Source organism: Saccopteryx leptura, chromosome 2 (assembly GCF_036850995.1).
Source record: "Saccopteryx leptura isolate mSacLep1 chromosome 2, mSacLep1_pri_phased_curated, whole genome shotgun sequence".
Classification (NCBI taxonomy): Eukaryota; Metazoa; Chordata; class Mammalia; order Chiroptera; family Emballonuridae; genus Saccopteryx; species Saccopteryx leptura.
In genome coordinates this window covers 26,193,761-26,218,072 of record NC_089504.1, presented here as the reverse complement: position 1 = coordinate 26,218,072, position 24,312 = coordinate 26,193,761, and positions in this window count along the sequence as shown.

Sequence of the window (24,312 nt, the reverse complement as noted above, 5' to 3'; positions counted from 1 at the left end):
ACTAACCCGTTCCACGGCCCTGGCATCTGAGCTGCAGTCCATTTCTGCGGGCTGCAGGCAAAGGTCTTAACCGCGGTTCCCCCAGCGCTGTTCCGGGGGGCAGAGAGGAGGCTCTGGGGCGGGCACTAGGCACCCTGGGTCTATCTGGGGCTGCCACTGCTGGGATTTTCTTTATTCTCTCATCTTTTCCTCAACTTGTCGGGCCCCTTGTTGTAACTCTCCCCTATCTCTGTGTCCTGGCTAACTCCCCCTGGGTCCGCGTTCACTCACTGGGCAGGACGAGTCTCCTCCCCTCCCCCTCTGTCTCTTTGAGTCTCCATCTCCTGTCTCTGCATTGATCTTTCTCTCTCTCTCTGTCTCCCCGAGTTGCTGCCTTTCTGTGGTCTCTGTGTTCCTCTCTGTCTCACTCGTCTCTGTCTCTCTTTGGTCTGCATCTCATCCTGTTTCTCACTGTCTCTGCTTCTCTGTCATTCTGATTCTCTCTGGGTGTCACCATCTCTGGAAGTTTCTCTCTCTGTGTGTCTCTCACTGGCTCTCTGCATCTCTCGGTTCTTCATTACCCTTTTTTTCCTCTGTTCTTTCTCTGACTTTCTCTCTCCTTGTGCCTCTGCTCTCTTTCTCTCTCTCTTTCTCCTTTGCCCATCCCCCGCCCGCTCTCCTCTGACTTTTTCTGAGGCTTAGCCACTTGGCCCTGTTCCCAAATGAAACGGGCTCAGTTTCCAGGACAGAGACTGTTGCCCATGGAGGGTTGATTTTTCTCCCTCATCATCAACTTTCCTTCCATTTCAGAATCCCTGAGTCGGGGCAAAATCGCTTCCTAGAAAAGGGACCACGTGCCACGGCAGAAGCCACCCAGCCACGCGGCGCCCCGGAGAGCCCCGGAGAGGCGAGAGGGACACCGCGGCTCTCAGCGCGCTGGGATTTCTCTGGCGGACAGCCAGCTAGTCAGAGCCAATTAATATGAAATCAATAGGCCAAATCGACGTTTTCAGAAGTTAGCTCAAAAAAAGAATCCCTGAAGATTAAGCAGCCTGTGGCCTTTGCTATGAAATTGTTACCACACCACTTTCTTTTCTTTTGAAAGTCCAGATGGGCAGATAAATCCAAAGTGGATCAACCACATCTGTCATTCCTCCCTCCGCACAAATTACACCCCCTCCCACTACTTCCCTCTTTCTTCCCCGACCTGCAGCCCAAGCTGAATTGATGTTTTATGCCGCACTGTGTGTTTCGAGTTCCCCATGGAATTAAGAGGAACCGCATCGTGACCCGGGTGAGGCAGAGAGCTGGCAGGTTCGGAAATCTGCCTTCTCCAGTGGCGAGAAACGCGGAGGCCGCGGGGGCCGCTTTACCCAGGCTCAAAACGGGCCGACGGGAGAACCGGTTCAGAACCGGTACCTTCTCCGCGGTTCTGAACCCATGTTCAAACGGCACAGTTTATGTGGCTGTTTTCCATTTTTAAAAGCCCCCATTCCTACCTTTGGTACGTAACATAGCATCATGCCCAGTGTATTCCCCGAGTCCTCTCCTGAGAGCGGGGAGAGCAAGAGAGAGAGAGAGTGGGGGGCAGTCCTCAGGGGTGGGGGGCGGCGTCTCTTACCCAGAGTGGCCGCCGCTGTCGCTATGGGAATCAGCGCAGCCTGTGGGGGTTTTGAGCCAAGTCGTAAGTTAAGACAGGTACTCCTGGATGTCTGCCTCCACGGGTCCTTGAAACAAGGGGGACTTAAAACAGATGTCAAAAATCAAAAGTGTCTCGGGAGCACAGGGGGACGCTTAGGAGACGAAGGTCCCTGCCGGCTTTGTCCTTCAGGGGTGAGTCCCTAGAACAGTCAGAAGGCTAAGGATGGACAGACTGAATCCCGAGCAAATTCAGGAGACTTTTCCAGCCCAACTCCTCCTATAATGCTGAAACGTGCCTTCCTTTGGCAAAGCGGTGTTTCCCCAAGTTTCTTTGTAAACAAAGCGGTGCCGTGAATGCCCATTCTTTCAGACTGGGGTCAGCAGTTAAAAGTCGACTTTCCTGTTAAGATTATTCAGAAAAGCATAGGAAATGTTCAATTTTGTATGAGCGAGGACTCTGGACCCGAAACTGAAGTTTCACACGAAAAACAAGAATTATAGAATTCGAGAACTGGAAGATGTTTGGAGAGGGACTGATCTAGCCTCTTGATCTGAGAGACGAGGAAACAGTCTCTGGGAGACTGAATGTCACAGACAAGGTCACACAACCAGAGGAGGCGAAAGGTGAACCCACACTCCTCAACCCTGGCACTGCAAGTTTCTCCCGAGGTTGTGACACTTTAGTACCATGTTCAGGGGACCAGGAAATGAAAATGGTGTTGTCTAAACAGAAGAGTGTTCCTGGGTTTTGAGGCTATAAAATATGGTTGTTTGGAAGGTTGAGAAAGGCTAGGCTTATAGAAAAGTGACTTGGGCTTTGCATGGTCATGTCAGTAGGACAAGCAGAAGCCATGCTCTATTCTGAGGTGTTGACACTGGTGACCTTAGTGGTTTGACCCACAGGTCTGCTTTGCCCCTGAACAGAGTGTGCTTGAATAATGTCCCCCCTCCCCATTCTCTGGCTGTGGCACCAGTTCTCCTGGCCCTGCAGACCTGAGCCCATTGGTTCCTTCCTTGGCTGACCTCACATGAAAGCCTGCTGCCTGATCCTTGTCCCAGGGTGAGCTTGAACCAGACAGTCTCTGTCGTTATTCCCACCACACATTTAAGGCCACCTGATGGAGATGCCTGCCGGCATTGCAAGTCACCTGCTTCTGCTATGTGGCAAAACCTCTAAGTGCTGAGAGTCAGACCATTGACTGTTCCAACCACAGTGTCACACCACCCCTCCTGCCACCTGCCAGCACCTGCAGGCACACACATGCACCTGTGTGCACATTTTACAGATCAGTGAATTGAATCTCACAAACGAGAGTGACTTGCTGGAAAGCACACTGCCCTTTGTGGCAGTTTCGGGGTAGGGACATCACTACGCCAAGCCACCTTTCCATTTCCAGTTCCAGTGAAGAGAATCCCTTTGGGTTATTGTTTCCAACCCACATTTTCTAGGAGCACGCTCTTAGTTCCGTTTAAATGTTTGGTGATGCCAGCAAGGTCAGGTGCAGATCATTTCTTATACCTGCAAAGCAACTGGAATGTAAAAATTGTATTCTTGAAAAACGGTAAATGTTAAAAAGCCAATACTTATTAAATGTTTCCCTAGTATTAGGTCTTATTTTGAGCACTGTAATGAATACTAACTCATTTCATCTTTACAAGAGCCCCATGAGGTAGGTGCTAGCATTTCCCAGCTTCGCGGGTGAGGAAATTAAGGGATGCAGGGAGCAGGTCGCCTGCCCGAGACCACACTGCTAGCAAACAACAGGGCTGGGATTCGACCCAGGGGGTCTGGCTCCAGAGTCACACATTTAAGTACTTCTGCTGGGCAGTCAAAAGCATGGTGGCAGCCGAAGAAATAGCACAAATAAAATACAATTCGATTTGTGGAAGAATAACCATGACCCTTTTCGTGTGGCTTTGAACCTGCTCTTCTAGTGTCGAGTGTCCGGCTGACGCTAGAGGCCCTCTCTGGCTGCTCAGACCCCATCCAGGACACGGGAGACTTGGAGAGAAAAGTCACTTCAGTGTAAATGGCAGAATCAGGATGTGAGCCCAGTCCAAGTTAAGGACGATTATTTCATCCCCATTTTACATAACGGTACATTGAGGTCCATTTGCATGGGACCAGGGCTGTATAAAGTCCTCAGTTAGACCCTATCTCTAGACCGAGTGATTTGAGGCTGCTGGACTCCTTAGACTCCTTGGGTGGGGGTGGGGTCTCTCCTGCATTCATGTTGAGGAGAGGGGATTTGCCTGTGACCCAGACAAACAGTATAGGAGAAGAGGAAGAGAGTTAGAGAGAGGAGTGAGGTTCAGCGTGAGCAGGGCTGGGGCTGTCTGAGAACTCAGGGACCAGGCTTCTGGGTGTAGGGTAGATATGGACAGCTTTGGGGTAACGTCAAAGGGGTATCAGCTCAGTCCTGTAGGATGTAGGGTCTGCTGTCAGGCAACAAAGTTCCAGTCCTAGACCAGCTACTCTGCAGTCTTGCTTGCTTCATTTATCAAATAGGGTGGATCCTATTTAGCTACTGATCACGCTAAATTGTTTAGTGATTAAGTACGTTGGCATCATGTTTTCTTATTGATGACACACAGTGGGACATCTAAATTTTTCTCCTTCCCCATCCTCCCTGTCAAATTCTACCCTCATTGATCTAGAGACGGCATCCTTGCAAGAATGAAATAACAAGTAATTTTTAATGGTTTGCTAGCATCCTGTGAGCTGCAGCTGAAATTATTTCCCCAGAATGCCCCTCCATAGTTGGCCAGCCCTTGACTCCATTGGCCACACCGTCCTCCTCTCAAGTCAGCTGCTGTACCTTTCTGGGGCTGGCACCCCTGAGGCCTAAGCGAGGAGAGGGCATACGCAGTCTCCCTGCCCTCTCATCCACGCCCCCTCAGACAGGCGTGCGCGGATATTATATAACCACGCCGCCAAACAGCCCTGTGACCTGAAACCCATTCTCTGGGACTTGTCGGCGGGCACTCTATACAGACTGTGCTGAAATGCCTGCGTTCCAGATGCTTATCTCCTAATTACGAGCCTCTGATGTGTCACTTACAGTAATAGACTTGTCCATGCTAATATTTTCTCTGCCCCCGGAGGATGTGCCCGGGGCGGATTTGCTGCAAGGAGAGACAGAATGTCTCTGGCGTGCTTTAATTAGGCAACTGCGCCCCTATCGTGGCCGGCATCAGGTGCCAGACCTACTGCGGTGCAGTTCAGATGCGCGACCATTCACTGATGTCTGTTCTGAGATGAATGAGTAGTCCTCGCTTTTCAGGGGCTCTCAGACTCCTCCAGGGAGGAGAGGTGACAGGTGCGGACCACTAATTAACGTGTAAGCTGATCTGGGCCCTAGACCAGCTCTAGGGAGCAGATTCTGAGCTAAGGAACTCCACCAGAGGAGTGGGTGGGGATGGGACCATATGGCTGGGCTTTTCCCATTGGGCATGGAGCAGGACTGCACTCCGGGCAGAGGATTCGGACTGAGCAAAGGCATGGCGGTGTGGAAGATCAGGGGTGCTTGGCATGTGACAGATGCCTCGGCTATTTGGACATCGTGGGAAAGGTAAGGCCAGAGATGCAGGCTGGAAACAGATCACACGGTGCCTTAAAAGTCAGGCCAAGGGCTTGCTTCTGCAAACACCAAAGGAGGTAGGGCTGTGTGTAATTGGGAAGAGACATGATCAGGGCAGTATTGTAGATTAGTCATTTGCTGTAGCCCAGGGACTGATGAGAGGAAGTCAAGCGAAGAGAGAAGGGAGCGAAGTAGTATTCTGAATGGGCAGAAGTGAGAGTAGGCGATTGTCCATGGGAGGGTGAGGCAGTAGGGTGGGGAGGGTAATTCTGATGGGTCTGGCTGGAAGGACGTAGACATGGATGGCCCACTGACTGCGATGAGGGCCCCAGGGGAGGCGTAAGTCTGGGGAAGCAGTGAAAACGAGGCAGTGGAGGGGACGAGGGCAGATTTGGGAGCCACCTGGTCATAAGCGCACAAGCCCCCTCTGGGTAGGCTGGGACCTTTTAGGTGCCCAAGAATCTCGGTTGGCACGGTTTAAAAATCTTGGGGACTGCATTGTCGGGGCTGCAGCCAGGGTTCTAACCCACAGCTCCAGGCTTGCCCTCAACTGGCCTCTCCACATCTTCCTAGAAGTCAAGAGCGAGGGTTTATCCCCAGGCTCAGATCTCAGCCTCAGCCTCTGCTCCTCCCCTCAACGGCAGTCAGCAACTGCCCAAGGCCCCCCACCCCTCAGGCCCCCTCTCTGCCTCTGTCCCTTCGGCACTCTCCCTGCTCTGCCCCACCCCTCCCCTCCTGTGCCAGGTCCCTGCCTGGGCCTGTTCCTGCTCCGGACCGTATCCCCTGGGCCTCCGGCTCCGCCTGGGCCCACTCTGCCTGGGCCCATGGTGGTGGTTTGGTGGATGGTGCGGGGTGAGGGCAGGAAGAGGGTAGCATCTCCTGCTCCTCCCCACTCCCTTTCTCTCCCGGTCTTTCTCACCCCTCCCACCATGCTCCTCTTTTTGGATCTGTCTGAGGAAGACCTTGTGGTCAGCTGGGGCGACAAGCTGAGTCTTGTGGAGAGAGAGTGAGGATGCCCGGTGGGCCCGAGTGATTCACAGGTACTGAAAATCTGGTCCTCCTGTAAGAGGCAACTCCACAATGAACCAACTGTCCCATAGACTCAGCATCCAGCAGGCCTCCCCTACCTGCAAGCACTCAATTACTTTTCTCTCTCTCTCCCATCTTCTTCCTTCCCTCTTTCATTAAGTGTGAATAGAGCCCTTCCTCTGGGCCAGCTCCAGCCTAGTCCCTGGGGACGGGGAGGTGGGCGGGGCATGGACCGTGTCCCCGAGAGAGCACTGAATCCAGTGGCAGGAAAGACACTCGCAGTTCCCATCCCAGGTCCACAACCGAGGAGAGCCCAGCGGAAGGGACGAGTGGTTTCAGAAGGACATTCAGGGTAGAAGCACAGCACTTCACAGGCTGTGTCCCGTTCCTTTCCTGATCCTTTTCCACCTTCCTTCCTTTCTTCATCTCTCTCTTTCATATTTTTTTACCCCAACAAAATACTACTGAAGTGCTTTGATCATACCATGCCAGGTCCTGTGCTTAAACACTTGACATCTTACTTTTATCTAATGCCGCCTATGACATAAAGACAACCCCCACTCTATTAGTCCCACCCTAGAGATAAGGAGACCGTGGCTCAGAGATCTTAGTAGACGGCTAGTGGGTGGTGGGCCTTGGGATGGGATGACAGACGCTGTTCTCTCCCTGCCGTGTGTGCCACCTCCTGTTGGACACTGGAAGATCTACGGATGTTTCTTCTCGTCTGTGTAGGTGAACACCTTCTTGCCTTTAGATTAAATAATAATGCCGATGGAATAGGAAAAGCACAGACAAGGAAGCCGGGAGACCGGGCCCATTGTCTTTGCACAGAGGGCCCGAGAGAGAGGATGAGGGAGGTCCTCCTCCTCTGCACGCTCTGCCCTACGCAGTGGGGGCCCCAGAGCAGCACAGCCGGGCCCTGCCATGCAGGCCAGGGCTTTGGTGTGGCTCTGACACGGTTGCCCAGGGCCGGCGTTTGGGTTCATGCTCTGCTGCCGCCATCTTCAAATCCTTTATAATTTTCACAGGAGGCTTCCCATTTCCCTTTGCACCAGGCCCCACGTTATGTAGCCAGTCCTTCTCCCTTCCCAGGAAACCAGCCTTCTTGCCCATTCCCTGTCACTCCCTGAATGCTGCCCTTCAAGCCCTTCCCACCAGCTCCCCTGCGGCCCAACGGCTCCTTTGATCTGAGACACGGGCTGGTTCCTGGGTCCGCACAGGATCGCGGAATGATGGTGTCCAGCACCAGCCGTGATTATCCAAATCATTTCCTCCTGTGACCAGGACCTGGCTTAATACTTCCCAGGTACCAGGTGTTCCCCAAATATCTGCATGTGGAAGGGTTTGGGTGGCTCCATTCTTTTCTCTTTCGATAAAACAATTAGGTCATTTAGACTATGAAAAGCTTTGAAATCATGAAAGTACTGTATTTGAAGTTTGGGGAAGGAAGGACTTTGATGGTGAAAAGAAAGACAGCGATTTCCATTTTAAACAAGGAAACAGCAGGAGAGATTTCTGCAGGAAACTCCATTGTCCAGGATACCAGTTAAGGACTCTGTCTAGTCACTCTTTTGATAATTTGGGACCGGGCCTAATCAGGAGAAGTTACAGAAAGATATCTTTGGGGCTCAGAGTGATGAAAAGCTTCTAAGATTCAGAAATTTCTGGTTGGTGACTTGACACTCATAAGGGGGTGAAGTGCTGATTTCTGGAGGTGTCCAATGCATGGCATGTTCATGCCTATTCCCTGGAAGGGAGGGGTGGAGAAGCTCCCAAATCGAGTGGCCACTTGGACCCAATGGGGCTTAAGGTTCTTTTTTTTTTTTTTTTTTTTTTTACAGAGACAGAGAGGGTCAGAGAGAGGGATAGATAGGGACAGACAGACAGGGACGGAGAGAGATGAGAAGCATCAATCATCAGTTTTTCATTGTGGCACTTTAGTTGTTCATTGATTGCTTCTTCATATGTGCCTTGACCGTGGAGCTACAGCAGACAGAGTAACCCCTTGCTCAAGCCAGCAACCTTGGGTCCAAGGTGAGCTGGCTTGAGCAAGCTTAAACCAGATGAGCTCACACTCAAGCTGGCGACCTTGGGGTCCTCAAACCTGGGTCCTCGGCATCCCAGTCCGATGCTCTATCCACTGCGCCACCGCCTGGTCCAGCGGCGGCTTAAGGTTCTTAACGACACTGACTATATGTGCTTAGCTGATTATAATGACTGTAGGATACTGAGCTTTACTACCTCAGTGATTCTATCATTCTTTCTGTTTATAGCTAAAAGCTGAGATAACTATTTATTTGTACAGCAGACAAAAGCAGAGCCCACATTCTGGTATCTACTATCTAATACAGAAGCAGAATACTGATGATTTCAAATCCTGTCAAGGTTCTCTGAAGCTGGGGACCTTCTCTGAAAGGAATGAAAGAAAAAGTGAATGAGGAAGTGGGAAATAAGGCAGGAACAAGCTAGCTAAATCCTTATAGATTAAGAAGATCGGGAAGAGTGGACCTGCCGGGTAGTGTTTCCCCCAGGACTTGGGGTTCTGCAATGCTAGCCGACCCTCCCCACCCAGCTGCTGCGAAGCGGGCCAGCCTCTGGCTGTCCATCTTTCCACAGAGTGGAGCTGCCAGCGTCACAGCACACACCTGGCCGAGCGCCGGGGGAGAGGATGTTCGTGAAACGCCAATAGACACTTCTGTGACGCTCTGACATCACAGTGTCCCCAGCATTTGCACAGGCATTAGCCATATCCTGGAAATGAGCCACGCACAGGTACACGGAGATGCAGCTGGACAGCCCGGGTTTATTCCGTGGGAAGCGTGGAAGCACAGCCCAAGCATGGGGTGGCTGGGCGCTCATCCTGGCTCTGCCTGTGGCCACATCCCCTATCCTCGTGGGGCCTTACTTTTAAGATTTTTAGGAGGAAGTAAAGGGGGATAAATATGTATCCCACAGAGATGGGATATAAAACTGAAACTCATGGACATAGATAAAAGAAAAATGGTTACTTGGGGGAGAGGATGTTTAATCTTGTTTTTGCCATTGCAGTCCCTACATAGGTCAATAGCCTTCAAGATACTGGGTGGGATTGGACTTTGGGTGATGGGAATGCAGCATAATCAAATGTCAAAATAACCTGGAGATGTTTTCTCTGAACATATGTACCCTGATTTATCAATGTCACCCCATTAAAATTAATTTAAAAAAAAGATACTGGGTGGTCAGCATCCTCCCCCGCCCTCACCGTCATAGGTAATCAATCACCAGTGTCTGCAAGGAGAGTCCCATCATGCTGCTTAAAATCCCTAAATGCTTCTCTCTTATACACAGTCCAAACTGACCATTCTGGGCTCTTCAAGGGAGAGCCTCTCCCTACCTTCTCCTCCTGACCTACTCTCTCCCTGTAGCTTCCTCCCCTGTAGCTTCCTCCCCTGGCCTCCTCCCCTGGCCTCCTCCCCTGGCCTCCTCCCCTGGCCTCCAGGGCAGCCACCCCTTCAGCCGCAGGGAACCTCTTGTATGACCTGAACAGAGCAAGTCCTCCCCAGACTTCCTGTTCTACAGCAGACATTTCCAGGAGAAATGGCCCATTGTTCCCTTCTCTCCTGTTAGGATGCTTAAATGCTCTTCCTCTCTAACTCTGGATCCCATCCCCGGTTGCCTTCTCAAGACCCTCGTCTTGTCTCTGGCATCTTCTTTTGCCTGTTGATGTTTTCCGTTCCATAAGCCTACAAATGCTCATTCTCCTCTACTGTAACAAAACCTCCCAATGCACGCATGCTTCCTTCCAACTTCTGCCTTCAAAGCCAATACTCAGGGCCTCTGATTTTCTACCTCCTGCTGACTCTTCAAACTTTTGTAATCTGACTTCTAACCTCTTCATTCCACTGAAATGACTCCTTCCCCTGGTTCCCCCAAATCATTGTTTTCCTAAACCTAAAAAAAACTAATCACTCCCAAGGCATTTATAATTTGACCTCCTAATGATATTGGCTGATTACTGTTCATTAATCCTTGCTTCTTAAAAGAGTCTCTTCTTTAACCCTGAAGTTTATTGGTTTTTCTTCTGTTTCACTAGCTACTTCTCAGTTTCCATGGCAGGCTTCTGTACCTTCTCTTTAAGTGCCTTTTACCCCAGGATAACTCTGCCAGTCAGGATGGGCTAGGTTATGCTGCATTAAAAATAACCCTTAAGATCTCAGTGACACATGTGTTTGCTTCTTTGTTTTGGCTACGTGTGTAATGCAAGGCAACATAGGGCAGATCCAAGAACCGTTCCTCAGCATGATCAAGACTGAGTGTTAATCGAGGGAATTCCACCATTTTCCTGGCTAGATTTCAGAATTGCTCTGGTGACCTTTTTGGAATAGGCGTGTCTACAGCAGTTATCTTATGTCTGTCCTACTATTGTGTGTGGGGCAGGTAATTTTCCCCTTTAGTTCACAGGAATTCAGATCAAGAGGATCTATACACAAGGAGCTATCCTTAAGTAAATGTACCCAAGAAGACTTCTCTCTGCACCTACACCTGACTTAGATCATGAGTTTCTGGACTTCACTCTGATACTAGAATAGATTGAGACTTTGGGGAGCCTTGGGAAAGGGTGTGCTTTGCATGTGGAAGAGATGTGAACCATTGGGGGCTGAGGTTAGACTGTCAGAGTCAGTTCCCAAGGATAGGCTGGCTGGGGTGACCAATAGGATATTTCAGAAATGATGGAGTGTGGCTTTTAGGCTAGGTCATAAAAGGTATAGCATCCTCTCTCTCCCTCTCCCTCTCCCTCTCCCTCTCTCTCTCTCTCTCTCTCTCTCTCTCTCATCACTCACTCTGGAGGAAGTCAGATGCTATGTCATGAAGGCATCAAGTAGCCCTATGGAGAAGTCTGCAGGGCAAGAAACTGAGACCTCTTACCAACATCCATGTGAGTGATGGGGGCAGATCCTCCGGCCCCAACCAAGCCTTCAGATGACTGCAGCCCTTGTCAGCTTTCTGACTGCAACCTCAGGAGAGACCCTGAGCCAGACCTGCAGACGAGCTGCATCCCTGACCCCCTAAAGCTGTGTGAGGCATGAATGCTCACTAATAAGCCTGCATTATCTACTTTGCCCAGTCCATAACAACTCTCATCTAAGCTACAGCAAATACTCCCCTACTCTGCCTCTTTGCTTCCAGATTTCTTCCTTTTCAAAAACCCACTTTTCATACAACAACTTGAATAAAATGTTAAAACATGAATCTTTTGAATATTCTTTAAGGATTTCCCATTGCCCTCAAGATACATCCCAAATTCCTCAATATGGCCTATAAGGCCTTCAGGATCTGACCGACATCATCTGACCTTTCCAGACTTAACACTCAAGGCTCTTTCATTCCAACTCAAAAGTCAGGCAACCAAATTTCTTTTATTTTCTGAAACAATCCTTTCTTTTCCTTGACCTTTAGTTAGACTTCCCCCTTCCAGCTTCTCTCTGCCTCGAACACTTCTCTGTTCTCTTTTTTCTGCCAACATTTATTCATTAACTTTCTTATGGAAGGTGACCCTTACTGTGTTCCAAGACAAGATATACCATCGACTTATCACAATATTAATCATTCTGTCATATTATTAACTTATTATTAACACTAATGTTAATAAGAGCTACTTGTACCATATTTTCTTCTCCTTTTCCACGTGATAGGAAGGGAGCTAGAGAGACAGACTCCCACATGCGCCCTGATTGAGATCCACCCAGTAACTTCCATCTTGGGCTGATGCTCTGACCACCTGGGGCCATGCTCTCAACTGAGCTATTTTTTAGCACCTATGGTGAAGGCTCCATGGAGCCATCTTCAGTGACCAGGGAAGATGCACTCAAATCAACTGAGCCACGGCTGTGGGAGGGGAAAAGAGAGACCAATAAAAAGAGAGAGAGAGAGAAGGAGGAGGAGCAGGAGTGGAGAAGCAGATGGTCGCTTCTCCTGTGTGCTCTGACCAGGAATCAAACCTGGAACATCCACACACCCGGCTGATGCTTGACCACTGAGCCAGCTGGCCAGGGCCTATACCAGATGTTGTCTGGGTCTCTCCTCTGAGTCATGTGCAGATTTTTCCCTATTCAGGAATTTCCTGTGCCTTTGCTCAAAGATGTTCTTTCATCACAGAGCATGTCTGACCCATACGCGGGGCAGAGCAAAAGCTCTGCAGGGTTAACCTCAGTCAATGAGCTTGGCAGGTAAATAAGCCACTGTAATAGCTGTATTGGGACAACCTCAAGGACTCCCCAGTGGGATTAAGCCCCAGGTGCCCACAGAAGTAACTCTACTCATTAACACACTCTGTTATCTTCTCCTCTTCCCACTGTCACTCCCCTGAGTTACTCTCTCACAGCATCCTGCATCCTTTCTCCAACAAACTATAGGACTTGCACACGTAATCTTGTCTCAGACTCTGATTTTGTAGCAACCGACACTAAGTCGCAATCATTCAGTGTGCACCGACCATGAGCTGGATGCTGGGTCCAGCCCATTATGTGTATTATATATTCTAATTCTCTGAGCAACCCAATGAGATGGGTGCTAATCCATAAAACTGGGTTAATAATACTTTTCCATAGGATAGTTGTGAGGATTGATGGGGACAATTCATACAAAGGGTTTAGGACTTGGTGTGTATGATAGATAATGCATGTTAAGAGCTTAGCCCTGGAAGAGAAGATGAATCTGAAGAGTTTAGTACAGTCCTTTGCATAGCAAGCAATTGGCCATTTGCCGAAGATCACACAGATGCTAAGTGGTAGATTTTTACTAAATTCTGCCTTATTCCAGAGCTCTCAATCACTATTCTCTACTTTCTTATCAGTTGTAATTATTGAACTATTTTATCTTGCATTTTGTTTTATTCATTTTTTTTTTAGAGAGGAGAGGGAGAGACAGAGAGAGGAGAGAAAGAGAGAGAGAAGGGGGGGAGGAGCCGGAAGCATCAACTCCCATATGTGCCTTGACCAGGCAAGCCCAGAGTTTTGAACCGGCGACCTTAGCATTTCCAGGTCGACGCTTTATCCACTGCACCACCACAGGTCTGAACTATTTTAAACAACAGTCAGGGAGCACAGTGGGAACAGGAACCCTGCTGTTTATATTCAGTTTTCTATCCCCACAAGGTTGCATTCAGTGGGTAGCAAGACATTTGCATGAGAAAAAAATTAATTCTTCCCTTACTCCAAACCAAGGCTGTTTCACATTCGGTTTGGGGTACTCATGACTCAAAATAATTTTTTGAGGCATCAGTTGGAGTATTCATAAAAATTATATGTGAAAAGAATGTATGTCCTTTAAAAGTCTACATTTTATGGTTATTTTTTTCCCTGTTCAGGATAGTAGTGCATTTCCATTGTGGAAATGCAGCATATTTAGTGGTAAGATCGTGTTGTTTTAAAGTCAAACAGGTCTGGTTCAAATTCAGTATTTTTAACTATGTGATCTTGGAAGAAAATACTTAGCCTCTCTTATAGTTTTCTCATCTGTAAAAGAGAAATAATCATACCTCCTATACTAGCTATTGGCGTGTAACAAATTAACTCAAAATGTAGTAGCTAGGGACAGCAAACATTTATTATCTCACACAGTTTCTGAGGGCCAAGAGTCTAGAAGTAGCTAATCTGGGTGGTTCTAGCTCCAGTTCTCTCAAGTGGCTGCAATCAAGTCATCTACGAAGGCTGTAGTTATCGGAAGGTTCGACTGGGGCTGGAAGATGCACTCCGTGTTTTCTCACTTACTTGTTGGAAGGGATCTTGGTTCCTCCCCTTGAGCCTCTCACAGAGTAGCAATTGGTTTCTGCCACCGTACAAGATCTGAGAGAGACAATGAGATAGTATCCAAGACAGAAGCCAAAGGGTCTTTTGTGATCTAATTTGGAAGTGAAATACCACTGCTTCTGACATATTCTACTGGTCACAGAACCAATGATGGGCCAATGTGAAAGGAGGCTACGCAAGGTGTGAACAGCAGAGGACAGGATCCCTGGGGGCCATACTGGAGATTGAACACAACACCTCCTGTGTGCAACTGCTGTAGAGGTTTTCACATGCCTAGTACATAATTGTCTTTCAAAACACATCAGTTCTGTTTTATGCATACATGGGAAGGTACATAAGTTCTGAGGAGCACATTCAGCAATCCAGAGTTCAGTAGCCGCTTTAGCACAGTCATCGTCAAACAAATCTAGTTACTGAAGCTCACATCCAGCTGAGGACTAAGCCAGTGGTACTGGTGACAGCCAACATCTGTCTGCGAAGCTACTCATATCTCCAACATTTACTGCCATGCCCGATCCAGCTTTAATTCTATGTCTTAATGGGTTTCTCTTATCCCAGTTAATTACTACTGTCACTTTTCTAAGTAAGAACGATGAACATTAGGAAGATCACATGATTTGTCTGAGGGCACACAGAGACTCAGTGATAGAATCAGAAGTCAAACCCAGGATGTCTGACTCCAAAGTCTATTCTCTTTTAATGATTGTATGCATTAGTAGTCAGTAACTTATTTTATTTCAATAAAAAAAGAAAGGAGAGCCTAACTTATAGTGGCACAGTGGATAAAGTGTGGACTTGGAATGCTGAGGTCGCCAGTTCAAAACCCCTGGCTTGCCTGGTCAAGGCTCATACAAGCAGGCCACTACTACGAGGTGATGCTTCCCACTCCTCCTTGCTTTTTCTCTCTCCTCTTTCTAAAATCTATAAAGAAAATCTTAAAAAAAAAACAATAGGTTGGAAACAACCTAAAATTAATCAATGTAAAACTATTTAAATATATTATAATTTTTTTAAAAAAGGAGAGGAGAAGGTGTTGTTAGTTTTGCTCTCCGCAGTAACTCCTATATAAGCACCCAGCTGTGTCCTCAGGGTTCTCTTGCATGTGATCAGTGTAAATGGCTTGCATGGCCCAGAGCACATCCAGGTTAGCACACTGGTCGCTGCACTGCTGGAATAATTACCTGGGCGGGGGGGGGGGGGCTTCCATTGTGCAGCATCACAGGTGGTTGGTGGCTGCTGCATTTTGCGTGATCCCTCTCCTCAATTCCCCCCTCACAGCACCACACACCCACCCACGCACACACATACACATACACCCAGGGAAAAGGGGTGGATGGTTAAGATCTTTCAGCTCACAGATTCCCAGTAAATAGGCAAATGCTTTCTATCCCGGGCCTGATGAGACATGGGGTAGTGTGTGCACAGTGTGGGCTTCCGGCCAGCAGAGAACCCACACAGAGCCTACCAGACCTCAGAGCCCCGAGAGCAGGTAAGGACAAGATGCAGTCCTCATAGGTGCAGGCCACCTATAGACAGTGGCCCTTATTCCGGGGACTTGGACTTGCTCCATCACAGGTCCTGGTGACAGCTTTGGTGCTGCCACAGAAGCAGCCACACTGTGCAACCCGCCATGTGAAGAATCAGAGAAGCGAAGGCATGCAGATGAGGGAGCAGAGCCAGGCCGAGGGGGTGGGAGAGCTGTCTCTGCTGGGCAGGACGTCTCAGGACAACCCCTCCCAGCTGCACTGCGGCTCACCTGCAAACCCACCTGTGCTGGCACAAGAGGGGCTGTTCCTATTCCCATGTGACAGATGAGGAGACTGAGACTCAGGGAGGCAAATGACTTGACCAAAGTCTAACAACAAACCATAACCACAGAGTAATGATTTCTAAGCTGTTAATTTTCTAATCCTTTATGCATAAGAAACTGGTCTCTTGGTTGGGCCTCATTCCTCAGTCTCTGTATGCCCCTTGCCAAGGATTCCTACGCAAAGCCCTTCCTCGGCCCCTGGGTTGATTCGCTAAGCCTTTCCCTCCTCTAGGAAGTTAGGGCTTTTCTGAGAGTTACAACTAGAAGAGGTGTGTAAATTCTGTAAGAAACTCGGCAGAGCCAGTGATGACATGGAGGAGCAGTCTTGGGGATGAGGGAGGATGAAGCAGGCCCCTGCTCACCCGCTGTCCTGGGGCATCGTCCTCCCCTCCTCCTCTACCTGCAGGGCCTATGTATTGCAATTTAAACAGGCGGTCTCCATGCAGGGCTCCTTTTCTCAAAGAAGAATCCCTGATACAAGGGGGTGTTTGGAGCAAACAAAAGAAGCAACCTCCCTTCTTAAACTCATCAGGAGGGACACCTACGAGGATCTAGGTTTCCAACCATCTCCTCAAAACACCCTATCAGACTAAATAGTGATTATGTAGGGGAACATGAACACGCAGACAGAAATAACCAGATGGGTATAACTAATGTGAAAGAAAGATAATATTCATTATACATAAGATAGAAATATAAAAAGGATAAGAATTTAACATATGCATAAACCTATACTCAAAGAACAAAGAATATTGCTAATGTAAAATGCATATATGTTACAAAATTACAAGTAATAACCCTATGGATTAAAATACAAGAGTTAAAGAAAGTAAGATATGAAACAAATCTATGGTGGGAAATTATCAGAATGAGATGGAAAATAGAAATGGAATTGCCAATATCTGAATAATAGTGGTTCAAGAAACAGAGTAGAGAAAAAAATGAAGGGAGAAAATTACTTTCTGGAAATCAGCTGATCATGTCCAAGAAGGCACTCCTTTATTCCAAGGTTTTACTCTGTCTTGAATAGTGGCCGTGATAGTAGACATTCTATTCTGAGGTTTTACTCTGTCTTGAATAGTGGCCGTGATAGTAGCCATCCTTGACCTGTGTCTGGTCTTCAGGAGAATATTTCTAAAGTTTCTCCATTGAGTATAATGTTTGCAATAGTTTTTTTTTTGTATAAACCCTTTATCCCTGGTATGCTAGGAGCTGTGTTTGTCCACTCTTGTTATCATAAGTGGACATTAAACATCATCAGATAACATTTTGAATAAATACTAATTGCAAGTCTTCATTCACGAAGTAATCATAGGAAATTTTTCTTTGGTCTAGTAATATGAACAAATTATATTGATAATCTGATATTGAGATATGCTTCCATTGTCAGAAAACCCTACTTAAATATGAGATATTTTTAATATTTATTCATTGGTTTTAGAGAGAGGAAGGGAGGGAGAGAAAAGAACATTAATCTGTTTTCATATGTGCCCTGACTGGGGATCGAATCCACAACCTCAACATATAGGATGATACTCTAACCCAGTGGTAGTCAACCTGGTCCCTACCACCCACTAATGTGCGTTCCAGCTTTCATGGTAGGCGGTAGCAGAGCAACCAAAGTATAAATAAAAAGATAGATTTAACTATAGTAAGTTGTTTTATAAAGATTTATTCTGCCAAACTTAGTGAAAATCCGAAATAAAGTACTTGGTAAGTAATTATTACTATATGCTTTAACTTCTGTAACTCTGCTTTATAAATTTTATAAAGTAAAGTTACTTCCCTACTTTATAAATCACCATTACTGTGGAACCGGTGGGTGGTTAGAAAATTTTATTACTAACAGAGATACAAAAGTGGGTGGTAGGTATAAAAAGGTTGACTACCCCTGCTCTAACCAAATGAGCTATCCAGCCTGGGCAATATGAAATATTTTTAATTCACTTTTGAATTTATATCATTTCGGTCATTTATTATCTATTTATTTTTAGCTATTCAATCTGTTGTGTTTTGAGGGTCCATGTTAAAATATTTATATTTTTTGCTATAATTGCTAATTTATCTATTTTTCACCAGTTTAATAACTTGCTGCTTTTTATATTTGGAAGCTATACTATACTATGGAGTCATATGTGCTCAGGATGGGTATGTTGTCTTGCTCTGTTGTTCTAGAATATGACATCTGATAAAAAAAAATACTTGGTACTGTTTTTGTTTCCTGTTTTCCAGTTTATATTAAGATTAGTGTTTTATTACAGTTAGTACCTCTAATTCATTAGTATTTACGTCTTGCATGCAAGGAAACATTGTCTAACACATTCTTGTGTTACATTTATCTCTGCCCCCTCTTCTCACACTCATCTCTGCTGTGATTTATTTGTCTAGAACTGGAGTTCTAAAAGATCTTTCTTTTTCTTTAGTCCTTGTTTTCTTTCTTTTTTCAGAAACAACAACTTTATTAGGTAACTTGTTCATCTTCTATTCCATGCCTCTGGAATTTCCCTCCTGGATTTAGTTTCATGTAGGATTTTCTACCTGAGGTATTTTCAGCGTGGGGTTTTGTGTGGCAGAACTGCCGTGGCTGCTGGAGACACGCTGTTCTCCTGCTCTTGTTTCCTACATGACCGTGAGGAAGCAGCCGTGGAATGACTGTCCCCTGCACGGAAAGCCCAGCAGGTCTGTCACTGTTCATGTCCTTGTAGGTCAGAGGTGCAGTGGGCCCTTATTTTAAAAGCACCATCACAATTCCAAAATCCCAACTTTCCCACTTCCAGAAATGAGTCTCCAGGGCCAGTGTGACTCAGGGTCGCACCTTCTCCACACCCCACTCTGAGGTGTTTGAGTCAGAAGCCTGCAATGGGATAAAGGACATGTTGCCTTCCTCGTCTTCACCGTACACTTCTCAAGCCTCCCCGCTCCTCCCCGCCAGCCTCTCCATCACCACTTGTTGGTTTCTCTTTTGTTTATACCAAGACCTCTGGTTGAGGAGAGAGAGGAAGGGGAGGTAAAGGGACAGGTACACTGTTACTTGGACAAATTCCATCCTAAGCTGTCTCTGGGCTCTCTGGACCAGGCAAATACCTAAAATTTCATGGAATTTTTGGAGGGTCCTTCCTAGGCATCTCAGTTTTGCTGTTCCTAGGCAGGGGTGGACATAGCACTCTTCTAGATAGTTCCTTTCAACTCTTTCCTTAGTCCTAGGATCCTAGTCACCCAAGCCTCCTAACCATCATCACCACCAGTTTCCACACTCCCCCACCACTACAAATGACACCACTGATACATGCCCCATCCACCCCCTTCCCCACACACACAAAATATCCTCTCCCACATGGCCCACAGTGGGTCCCTACGAGATACCCACAATCCCTGTCTCCAACATCCAGCAGACCGACACCACAGCAAACACACTCTTCTGACTCATAGTCTCTCACTCGCTAGAGTCCCCAGGCAGGAGAGACACCAATCTCTGCATCAACAAAACACAGCAAACACACTTCAAAGTTCCCCAAGTGGTCCTATTCAAGTTCCACCACTTGTCTTGAGTTGAAAAGAACTCAGCACTGGAACAGTTTTTGCCCCAAAACTTTCTTAACAAAATCTACCCACTCTTATTCAGAAGTGGTTGAGACAAATAACAGGCTGGGCTCAGAGTGTCGACTTCAAGTGCTTGCGTTATATGAACTTGAGTGAGTTATATATTGTTTGTTATGTCTCAGTTTCATTATCTGTAAAATGTGGGTAATAATAGATTTTCTATGAGGATTAAATAAGATCATGCCTAGAGAACAACAGATACACTGAAAGTGGCAGCTGATACTCATATATCTCTCTGTATAAATAGTAGATGCTATCTTTATAACAGAATGACCCAATAGGTTCCTTCTTATGATTTTGAAATCCAACTTCATAAACTTCTCCAAATCTGTGAGCTTAAGTATGCATGAGTATGAATCAGCCTAAAGACAAACCCTAGATAATTCTTATCATTATTTCCATATAATTTCCTGACAAGTTGGAAATGATTATCAAAATTGCCAAACGCGGTGATAACATTTCTACAGGAAGTGAGCAGGGCTGCAACTCCCTCGCTGTCTGGTGTGAATGCGTCTACACCCTGGCCGCTGGCAACACTGATGGCCAGGTCTTGGGTTACCATTTTCTCTTTCGGAGACCGACATGCTTAAGTTCATTAAACTTCAGTTCAAATGCCGTCTCCTTCTTGACCAACCCTCACAGATAGAACCGTTTCCTTCCAGCCCCATATTCCCCATAGTGTTTTATACAGTTTCCCCTTCTTGTCTAGCTCTGGGGTGTCTGGTTTCTGCCTGTCGATGCGGCCTCCGTGGATTGAACTCTTTGCCCTCCCTCTTCAATAGGACTTTGAACCCGGGTGTTGCCCTCCACTCCATCCACCAGCTCCAGGCTGGTGTGGCCATCCACTCTGGTTTTTCTCCCCTCCCCATCCTGACAACTTAATTTTGGCTTGCAGGCCCTCTACTTGTATGTGATACCTCAGGGTCTTCTTGTCCCTAGTGGAAATTTTAAAAAGTTAGAAGGGGTAGAATGAGAAGTTAAGAGAACGTGGGAAAAGTAATTTCTACATCCGGAAGTGAAGACGGTGGGGGAGAAGGGAAAGTAAAGGGTCAGATCTGTGTCTTGAAGGCAGAAGAGTTTTCCGGGTAGAGATATACGGTATAGGCAAGAGTAGGCTTTACAGATGTTTGTATGGAAAATAATACAATAACTACTAAATAAGAATAAACTCTGTGTTTCCCATACTCACAACTGTAAACCTACCTTTCCCCACCCCTGCACAAGTGTAAGTTTATTTAAGGCAGACAGAACAGCAGTGGCAAAGCCCAGAGAGGTGTGGAAATGGTTGCCATGGCAGGGACCATGAAGACCACTGATGTGTGGGAAAGTAGGGATGGTCGGGGAGCATGGTCGGCGGTGACACTGGGAAGAATAAAGGCCACTGAATGCTAGCTTAAAGAGTTTGGGTTTTGGCCTGACCTGTGGTGGTGCAGTGGATAAAGCGTCGACCTGGAACGCTGAGGTCACCAGTTCAAAACCCTGGGCTTGCCTGGTCAAGGCACATATGGGAGTTGATGCTTCCTGCTCCTCCCTCCCCCTTCTCTCTCTCTCTTTCTCTCTCTCCTCTCTAAAAATTAATAAAGAAAAAATTTAAAAAAAGAGTTTGGGCTTTATTATTTACACATTGTGGAAACATCTAGAGTTGTCAAAAAGGGGCAAATAGGAGAACAAGGTGGGAGCTATTTCAGAAAGCTCACTCCGACTGCCGTAGGTTTGGAGGGTCAGCATTCCCATCTGTGACAGCACAGGGGATGTCTCCACCCCTTTAGCGCCCATCTGTTACAGCTGAGGAATCCCTCTAGAAATTAGTCATGAGGAGGATTCTCTGCATGGAGTGTGCATGGGGGGCGGGGCGGGGGAGGGAACGAGGGTACAGGGAAGAGTACAGAAGATGTTTGATCCTATTGAGTACTGTAGAGTAAATACAGCAGGGTTGTGAGCTATAATCAGGAAGAAGACACAGTGTCCAGGAGGGTACTGTTGAGGCAGAAGACATGAGAGGCCCAGGTGGAGAAGATGGGCAGGAAAGTGGGAAGCCAGGGATATACAGGAGATGTTACCCTGGACCGTGTGGCATCAAGGGACTGTGCTTTGTCAGTTTGCTTATTTGTTCTGATGTTGGCACTTACTTATTCCTGCTGCTTTGCTGACAGGAGGTGGCCACTGGGTAATGTGCCCTTCCTTCTGGCCAGAAACCTCTGTTCTTGACTGAAGGCAGAAGAGGGGCCTCTTCTGCCCCTTGTAGGATGAGATGGTCAGTGGTAAGAGCTTGCTCAGCAGCGATAGTGAAGAACCAAACCCCGTCCTCCTAAGTTTTCACTTCTTCCTCTGGCCCAGGACCTTCACGTGACTGGTACAGAGAGGTGGACCCTGGGTATGGAGTTCAAGAACTGCTGGTGTTTCGGCCAGTACTACATTTTGCTTCCACGTTTGTAAATATGCACAAGTAAGACTTGATCTTCTTAATCATTCATTCTCTTCTGAATCATTCATTCATTCCGGAATAAATTTATTTCTGTGGTCTCCAGAGAAAATGGAGTTACCAGAAGGCATCTCTTCAGTATGGAATCCTAATCGTGGCTCTATTCATTTGATTTTTTTTGTTGTTTTTTTCTAAATATTCATTTGATTTTTAATAAATCATCATGGCTAAATGATGGCTCAAAAGTTTCTATTTCCAGGAGAACTGACAGGATTATGAGAAAAGCTCGTAAAGACTGGTATCTCATGGCAGAATCTTAATTACCACAGAATTCATAGGAAGCACCTGATGGCTCTATAGATGATTTGATTAGAAACCACATTTTTAAATCTCTCCCAATGAGTCATTATAGCATCCTTTTGGAGCCAAGTCTGTGCGTAAGGGTTCATGCAGGCAGTGAATCTCAACGTTGAAGATAAACAAAATTCTCTCAGAACCTCTTAGTGCCTAGCCTGAAAACAAAATATTGCCATTTATTTTTTCTTAACCAGAAATTTTCAGGCTAAGAATATTTTGAAGTCGAAATGCTATTCTAGTCAATATTTCCTATCATGTATCAATCGCTGTAGGCAGAGATCATGTAAATCCGATGGCATAATACGTTCGGTTTCAGACCACACAAAGCCAGCCTCTTCATTCATGTATCTACTCAGCAACCAACAGTCACTGAGCTGCCGGCTACATGCTGCATATTGGAGCAGCAACAATGTGAGCAGAAACAAATACAGTATCTTGCCTTCTTGGGCTTCCAATGCGGTGGAGCGGATACATCTAATCAAAAAGCCACCGAAATAAATGAAAGGAGCAGATACTGGTGCAGTGAAACAGGTAATACATGTGACCCTGAACTGTATTGCTCAGAGAAGTCTGGCTTTCTTAGAAAATGATCACTGGACTGAGATATGGAAGAAAGGTAGGGGAAGATTTAGTGAAGGGAGTTCCGGGGAAGGTGTGTGTGTGTGTGTGGGGGGGGGGGACTGCCTTGTGGGAAAAGGAGAAAAAGGCACAAAGGCACTGGGACAGAATGGAAGTAGAAGGCGGTCAGCATGGTTGGAGAGCAATGCGGAGTGTGTGTGAGACACACACACACATCAAACTGATTGTAACAACCACGTGCGCTAGGCAGTCAGATGAAGAATTCAGACACTAAACGTTAAAAAGCCATAAAAAGAGTTAGAGTCATTTAAAAGAGTATCCAGATGTGGGCCGGCTTCTCAGTTGGAAGGAATTGGGCTGGGGGTAAGGCACGGTAGGTGTTCGACTTCTAGTTGATGTTGGAGGCTCAGGGAGGACCGCTCAGAGGAGGTGTTGTGTGAACTGAGAACCGAAAGGCCGCGTGTTGGTGGTGAAAATCAGGCAGAGGGGACTGACACCACACGATGCAGCTCAGGCAGTCGGCGGGGAGGAGCATGAGGGCACCTGTACACGATGAGGTGGCCAAGGAGGAGGAGGCCCGAGGATAAGAGGCCCTGAAGGTCAAGCACAGGGGTTTCATCCCCGGGAGCACCAAGGAAAGAGGTCGTGGTGGACTCTGGGAAGTAGTGGGGCTTCCGGTGAGCTGCAGTGAACCTTCCCAGTGTAGATGCCAGTTCTGTTCACACAAGTCACAGTGCTGGCTACGGAAATTCTCTCTGCATGTCTTCCTAGTCTCCGCTTGAACTGGAAGGTGGCTCCTGTGAGCATAAATGGATAAAGGCTATTTTACCCCGGAAAGAGGGACAGGTGTGTGAATGTGTGTGTACATGTGCACGCGTATGCATGTGTGTGCTTGTGCATGGCGAGCAGGATGGGGGGGGGGGGGAAGCTTGAGAAATGCTTTTGAGCACCTGACCGCCTCTGGATCTGGGCTAAATATGCCCTTTCAAAGCCCTCCAATGGCCAAGAGAATGTAAACTAACCTTCCCAAGAATTCAAACCCTTGATTCTCATGTTTCCAGATGCCTTTTTCACACTCACATGTTCTCACTTGTCACTCCAGTCAAGGTGGGTCCCCTGCCATCTCCCTTCTACAGGTAGTTTTCTCCTCCTGGGTTGTCTTACCCCAGGCATCACCAATCTCTAGCTCCTTGTTGGGTAAACAAATGTTTTTTAAGCTTGCTGTCTGGTATTGGGGCAGCGCCCTGTGTGTACAGTCTATAGAAGGCTAGTGCTTGCCCTCAGGGCAGCAGATTGCAAATTGTGGATTGCCTTCCCACTTGGGAGGGGCCATTGTTTGCTGGAGAAGGGTTTTTTCCCCCCAGGCTTTTTGCTGGTATGGAGAGAGAGAGAGAGAGAGAGAGAGAGAGAGAGAGAGAGAGAGAGAGAGGGCCCTGCTGAGGCTTGTGCGGGCCTGCATGTCTGGTGAGTCCGGAGGGGGTCAGGACTTTGGGAGCCCTCAGTGAGAGGGAAGCGGTCCTCCCT